An 8,264-nucleotide genomic window follows, 5' to 3' on the forward strand; every position below is an offset into this window, starting at 1 on the left:
TTTTAAAATAAAAGGAAGATTAACGCTCCCGGGTTAAAATCCTTGGTTAAAAAAAAAAAAAAAAAAAAAAAAAAATCTTTTGCGATTGTGAAATTCCTGGTTTTCTAACATTCCAGATTTCTAAGATAAAAGATCTGAGATGGACGGGTGGGAGGGCAGATAATCAATGTAAACGTGCTTGAAATATTGTTGTTGTATTTACAGCAGAAAATCAATCCAGTAAGAAATGTGTGATGGTCTTAATTCAAAATCACTTTCTTACTTAAAAAAGCAAAGGACCTTAATAGCTGTAATGCAGAAACAAACGAACAGCAGCACGGCTGCAGCTGCAGCACGCTAGTTCTCTCACAAGTCTGTTCAGATGCACTAAGGGAGCCGAGGTTGGGAATGACCATGAATTTAAACCAGTCATTCCCTCTGCACTTGGCTGAAAGTAGGAATGTTCACTCTCACCCAACACCTTTTCCCCCATGGGGCTTTTTTTTCCAGATTGATAAGGAGGAGACAGCAAGGGCTGCTTTAATAACTTTTCATCCCTTGGGGCAAAAATGTGAAATTTATAGCGAAATCAATCTCAGTCATTAGGAAATCATAAACACTTTGATCATTTTTGCCACCACATCTGGTGATACGGAGAGGTAACACAGCCACATCTGATTGAGCAATTGTCTGTGTAGACTTTCCACATTTAATCATTTAAAATACAGAATAATTTCTGGTTTTTGCGACTGTCTTTTCCACATTTTTTTGGGGGGGGAGGGGGTGGGGGTTGCACAAACACATGATTGTTTTTGTCTGATCAGATGAAATTGCAAACATCCCCACATAATAATTTCAAAAGACATCCTGTTTTGGAAAACACTGCACTGCAAAGGAAACTGAGCGATGGCAACAACAACATGTTCCCCACATGGTCCTGCTTTTCCCATCAGCATTTTCTTTGTAGATCAGATCCAGACCCCCTGCTCTTTTTATGAGATCATGAAGTAAATGTCATTTAGGTGTTGATGGTAAAATGGGAATATTTGCTCCCATTTGAAGTCCTTGTGCATATCAAATGTCCCTGGTCCCTCATTAGTTGGTGTCCTTATTAAGAGTCTCCTTGCCATACCCCCGGAGGAGCCGGGCGAGGCCGCCCCCCCCCCCACCCCCACCTCACCGCCTCCTCCGTGTCTCCCACTCTTTCCTTGTATTTCTCCGACGTGCCCTTTGAACTTCCCTCAGTCTCTAGCCTCACATCAAAGCTTTGATAGAAGCTTCCTCCTTCCTCTTCTCAAGGTGAAGTACCGGGTACATCTGCAAGTGCGTGCTTTCAAGGCTGAAATGGCCAAACCATGTGTTTGCATCCATTCTTAGCCATTACCTTTCTTCATTATTGTGATGGAAGCGATTATGCTTTTTGCTTAAAGGTACGTGTTGTGTAGCCCTCTCATCTCATTGTTCTGTTCTGCAGTCTGGAGAGCCTGGAGCCTTTTTTAAAAGACAGAAGCAAAAATGATTCTTTCTTTATTCCTTCAACAACGGTTCGGCTGACATACTGAGATTCGCAGTAAAACGTTTCTTCACATTTGCTCTTGACGACTGTGCTCCTATTGTTATTTGCTGTTAGTTACAAACTTGATCAACTTCTGTAAATCTATGAGAAACTGAAAGTATTCCTGGGGACATGAATTCCCCTCGGTATACGGTAATATAAGCCTGGCCTGTTTTATTTTCCTGTCTTATTATCTTTTCTGCGTATGTTGTCGCCTCTGAAGTAAGAATGGACGCCTGTTGACTAAGATGTCCAGTTATTCTCATGGACTGACTCTCTCTTTCTGCTGCTAAGGAATCCATCCACTTGCTGTACAGCTGAACGACAATGTGGAGAAATCTCATTTCTTCTCTCCTAGCATTTTACTTTGATAGCAAGAGTATCTGCAGCGGATCTGGGCTACATGTAGGTGGGCATTTCCCCTAAACACATGGGGGGTTTTTTGCGAGGTTTTTTTTTTTTTTTTTTTTTTTTTCTAACAGTCCATTACTAGGGTGGATCTGAGTTATGAAAAATACTGCACTGTGGTGGAAATGCAAAGAAGCCATGTCTTTCTTTCAAACGTTTGTATTATTGGCAATAACAAAATCATGTGAAAGAGCCAAGAAAGCCTGGTATGTTAATCAGCTGTGAGGAACCCCGAAAAGATTCTGATCTACTGAGTAAACAGGCTGAATTAAAAACAAAGTTTACCATTTCAAAACATGGTACACTGCTGTTTTAAAGATGTGGTAGCTTCTTCATGACTTCGACCAGCATGTTTTGAAAAAAATAAAATAAAATACAATAAAACCACGTTTAATTCAGAAACGTATCCTTTTTTTCTTTGTTTCCGATCTGCTTGTTTCCAATTTTCTCGTGGCACATCACAGTTTTTCCCACTGCTATTTAAGGATCAATGTAAGAACTGTAAGAGTGCATTGTTGTATCGAAATCTGAGTTTGTCAGACGGTGGTTATTCATGTTGCTTTGGTGGTTAACGTCCAAAAAACTGCACCAAGCCCTTTAATTTTCACTTCTGGCTGTTGCACAGTTTGATCAACGTTGATATGTTTAGCCACATGTCATCCTTCTATGGCAAAATCTTGTCATAAAAAAAAAAGACAATTAGCAAGAACTAGCAAGAAATTAGCTCAGTCTTGCTAGTTGAGTTAGATTTTTGTTATTAATTTTTTGTGCTTAGTTAATTATTGTCTAAATCAGATTTGTTTTCCCAGTTTCCCTTTTTACATTTACTCCTCCTCAGTCCCTTGTGCCACACCGTCTGTTTCTTCCCCAGCCTGCTCTCTCAGAGTAGATGTTAAGCAGATTTCTGTTTAACTTCAAATACAAAGGCTTAGAACCCTGTCAATATATTTGGCCTCCCATGTAGCTGCACTGTGCAGCTACATGGGAGGCCAAGATTTTAAACTACATAACTAAAACCTATAGTATTAAGTGGGTTTAATTCTAAAGTAGATAAATCGGCTGTGTGTTGTCTGCAGGAGCTTTTGCCTCTGTCTGATGGGAGTCCCTGTCACGTGGGAGATGTGCACAATGAAATGAGGCTAGATTATGGTGGAGATTTACTAACTTAAATAAATACGTCCTCAGACAAAGTACATCCCATGATACAGCATATTTATCCTAGCTAATGTTTATATTAGAAACTCTAAAGCAAAGATGAAAACAAGTGTGTTTATACACTGCAGCTTATAACCTCCTCTCTGCCAGATGCAGGCTACAAAACAAACCCCCAAACGTATATCCCTCCATCAACAGACTTGACAATCTGGCTCAAATTCTTAATTTTATTTAACCAAAAAGTTTGATTTTTACAGCAACTGAAACGGGATCTCTCAAAAAAATGATAAAACAATGTAGAACGAGTCTCAAATTTCATAATGAAAATAATGTATGTTTTTATTTATACTTCATTAATAAATGTTATGGCAGAAATTATTTATAACCTTTTAAATAAGCAGTGGAGAAACCTTGGTCTTACGGAAATCAAACCCTTTGTATTATTTCTGAGCAGTTTTTTGTTTGCTTCCACTGATGTGTTGATGGTTTATCTTTGGGGATGAGCTCCAAGTCTTTGTGATTATCCTAATCTCAACCTAGATTCTCTACCAGATTCAAGTCCATCAAAACTTAAATATTACTCTCAGTCAGAGGAAACATGATGGAGTTAACTTTAAAACTGCCAAAGAGCATTTTGGGGTGAACTGTATTCGATTTATGTGATTTTTTTTTTTTCTAATGTTGTAGTTTTCAGCCACAAAAAAATACAAATGGGAAAAAAAAAATTCCAAATGCAACTAAGGTTGACATCTAACTAAAAGCTCCTGACAAACCTGATATGCAAAAAAACCCCACACAGATTACATATTTGTGAGCGACATCATTTTGAAGTTGCATGCGAGAAGTGATATAAGCAGAGCAGATTAAAGATGTGCGGCTCAGCGCGCGTGTTAGTCTTTCATACGAGTTAAAAAATTTTTTTTTAGCTCTTTCCATCTGCGTTAATACTTGCGGTGCAGAAATGCCAACCCCATGTCAGGGCAGCAGAAATAGGTCAAGCAGACGCACGCGCGAGTGCGCAAAAACACAGATAGATGAATTACTCATTCTCTTTCATGGTCTTTGTAGATGGAGGAAGCGGATGCCAATGCAAAAAGATCAAAACCCTCTCTCAGTGAAACAAGTGTCCTCCTCCTAGCAGCTGTGCGGGAGGAAGGAAGAGTCGCTCAACAGGTTCGTGCCACTGCTCCAGCTCTGCAGCTCCTCTCTTGCCTGCGCTCGTTTGCATGGTCCTGACAGGTATCTGTTTTTGGATGCTTTCGATGCGGGGAGGTACTCTGATACATCCGTGCGTCACTCTGAAGCCGCTTTGCCTCGCCGAGTGTTTGTGGAAAACACAATCAAAGGGAAAAATCAATGTGTCCTCAAGCAATAAGAAAGTCAATAGCTTTCATCGAATCTATGAATAGCATTGAGTGAGTTAGTAGTTCTCTGTTCTGCAGGGCTGAAATGAGATAAAGCCATCTTAGGCACAATTTTATTCATTTTCTTTATTCTGTTTTATGAATCACAACTTTGTACGTGCCTGACTTGTATTTTTAATGAACGCGGGCTCATGCGTTACTACAGATCTGGACAGGTTTGTGTGCAGGAAGAAAATTCTCCTCACTGCCTGCCAATATCTGGCGCAGACTGTGTGTTTTAACCAATTATAATCTTATCGACTTGGCCAGATTGATTTCTACTTTAATTATGTGAGGTATATTACATCCTGGACTTATCTAATATTGGCATCATATAATCTTGATTAATAATCTCACTTCATTTTACTCTGTGATTAAACTATATTATCCTGATTATTCTGTATAATATACCAAGACAGCAGTTCTGTTGTTGGGGGACACTTTTCTTTCTTTTAAATGGGACAAATCAAATCCTGGGCTTTATCTGGAAGCCTGTGAGCGTTTCCATGTATATAAATTACAGCCAGGTCTTCCTCGCTGAGTTAAATGCTTTGACCAATCACTATCGCTGCAGCAGAGGAGAGTCCTTAGCAACAACTGGAGACCTGTTGGTTAAATAGCACTGCAGGTTATCTGCTCCAAGCTGCAGATTTCTCCCCATCCATCAAATACCTTGCGACTGATGGAGTGTCATTTATCACATATCCCTTCACAATCCAGAAACAGCAGCACAGCCTCGGTGCAGAGAGAAACAGGGGAAATCATATAAAAGCTTTCAAATTAAAAGTCCCTTTGATGGGAAGAAGTCCAGGGAGTTGTACTCTCTCTCCAAATTATACTTCAGATCTGATGCCAGTTTATAATTTCTTAGTAATAAGTGTGTCAAAGTCTTGAGTTTGAGCCAAATCAACTTCAGGGCCGAATACATCTGTGAAGATTTTTTTTTTCTTTCTGCTTTCCATCACACAGAGAGGCATCGCTTTGCATCTTTACTTATGAATATATCAAAAAGTCAAACTTGATTAAGTTTGACTTATTTCATTTTGATCATTTTATTTTCAGTTAACTTTTTTTCTTCTAATACTACTCCATCCCTATGCTGCATGTTTTGATGATTCAATTAAAGTCAAACATAAATAAGGCCAAATGAACTAGGTAATATTATAATTCATATGCGTCTAAAATATCTTTAATAAATTCTGTTCAATAAAAGTGGGGCATATATAGATTAAGGTGTACCTTGTATTTCAGACTGTGTAAAAATTATGATATGACATGAAGAACATTTTAATAACTTCATTCTGAGGTGGACATAAGCAGGCCAGGTCATTGTGCAATACAACTGGGACAGAGATGGAGAACCTTTTTATGCACCGCAGAGATGTACCTGCACCCAAAGACCCTACATATGTGGTGGTGTGATGGAGTGGGAGGAGAGAGGAATCCAGGGATTGGGAGTGTTGATCCTCTAGTTTACTCAAACCCACTGATCAGACTGCACCTGGGAGTTAAAATTTCCTCATTTGCCGAATCCACCAAGGGAGTGAGGCCCTTGGCCCATTTACCCCAGGGATGACAGAATTAGCATCTATCAAGCCCCACAGAGCCCAAGGTTATCCACACAACCCCACCTTCAGAATGCACTCCCTAAGGGAGAGAGAACCTGCAGATGGGAAAAACCTCTGCACTAGCTTAAGCGGTCCCAATGCCCACCAGTGGATTGAAGGCCCCAGGCCTTTGATGCACCAGTTCATGCACCATCCCAAAACCCATGGTAACATAACAGCAGGAACTAAGCCCCCTATGCCCAGCCAGGACCCCAGTTCAAGGGCGGCACTCCCCCAGAATCCCTAACCCGCCCCAGATCTACCCAGGAGCAGCGAAGCGACCAGGTCAGTAACACGGTAGTAACCCACCAGAAAGTCACCTACCAAAGCCACTAAAGCCCCACCCAGGTGGGGGCCACAGGCCCTGGCCCCAGATCCCTCAGTGATCCCAACAATGTTTTATACCATTTTATATTTTTAAATATTCTCAATTCAATGTAAAATATTCAGTCCAGGTTATATCAGTTTATGTATTCTAGATTTTGGACTAGAGATGGCGCTATGGAGTCCCGACTCAATTAAAACTGGTATATTATGTAAAATACACTTTTTGAGAGCTTTGTATCATGTTATAATGTTATTCAATCATCAAAAACATACCTGCAGTAAAAAAAAGTAATAATAATAATAATTTCACAGCATAACGTCACTCCATCGTCACTCATGCAGCAATACTGAAGTTGTAAAGGTGAAGACAAACACGGCTGCATGCCTCACTGCAGAAGAGGAGCTATGTGGCAATGCTGTTTGCCAACCCCAACCTCCATAAAAACAAAGAAAAAGCTTGTCAGCTGGTTTACAGTCTGGACAGGGCTGAATTTCACATAATGAGCTGCTACCTGCGATAAGGTAAGAATATGCAGCTTACCTTAGCTCTGTTACCTGCTTACATGGACCACGGCTCTGCGTCTCCTCGGCTCTCCTTTCCACACGAAAATAATTAACCAATCAGCCACGGCGGAAAAAAAAAAACTTTCTCAAACACTGACGTCTTCCCAAAAAACAAATAACCCGGTTGACAGGAGGCGCAAGGCTACGATGGCTACTAGGAAACAGAGAAGAAGCTAGCTAGCTGCATTCACGTCTCCTAACTCGTAAACAAAGAAATTGATAGAAGCGAGAATTGAAGGTGCTTATATTCCTTTAGCGGGGGGACAAACAAACTTCGCTCATTTTAGTTAAGTAACAAAAACTGTGTTGTTAGGAGAGGGGGTGGAGGAGAACATGAAAGCAGATGGAAAAAATTAAAATGAACAAATTTCCAGGTCATTAGTGTGCGCAGGCTTTTACTGTTTATAGAGCTTTATTTCATATTTTATAGAAATCGGGTAAGAAATAAGGGAGCTACGAACATTTCTGTGACAGATTCCTGCTTATCCCATGGTTTTGTGGACGTGACTCAGTGAGTGTGTGGTAATGGCGCATGCAGGAGCGGCTAATAGCCAATTATGGAGTTAGATTTGTTTCACAATTATTCAATCAAAAAAAAAATCATGTCAAACAAAAAAAGTAGTATTCAACCAAAAAAAAATCATGTCAAACAAATCTAACTCCATAGGTCTTCTTCGGAGGTTTTGTGTTGATTCATTCAGTTTTGGTGCAGCGCCACCACAGGTGAAGGTGGAATCAGGTTTTTCGCTTGGATCGTTTGACATAGTGCAGTTTGAAAGTGAACCGCACCAGCTGAAAATGAGCAAATCGAATTGAGTCTATCGGACTATCGGGTGTGAAAACACTCATAGTGCAATGCTCCTAAGAACGATTGCAAATGGCATAATGAAAAAAAAGCAAGAATTTCTTAAATAGACAGAGGTCCAATTTCAAGGCGTCACATTGCGAGGTGAAATTTCTTTTAAGTATTGTTTGATATGTAGGATTTTTATAATAAACTGAAGGAAGCACAGTTACTTGATTGTGCTATAAAATGGGACTACACACCTAGACAGTACAAACCAACTGCATCTTTTCTCTATGTGTCAAACTTCTTTCTGCCCCCAAGTATCTAAAATGCTGCTAGCCCAATAAGACATCCTTATTAGCAACCAAATATATTCTATTTTTACTCAGAGATTTTGAGTGTCATATATACAGTTGTGGTCAAAAGTGTACATACACTTGTAAAAAATCATAATGTTATGGATGTCTTGAGTTTCCAAT

This window comes from Poecilia latipinna, unplaced genomic scaffold (genome assembly GCF_001443285.1).
Source record: "Poecilia latipinna isolate Pla-1442-1.1 unplaced genomic scaffold, P_latipinna-1.0 Scaffold180, whole genome shotgun sequence".
Lineage (NCBI taxonomy): Eukaryota > Metazoa > Chordata > Actinopteri > Cyprinodontiformes > Poeciliidae > Poecilia > Poecilia latipinna.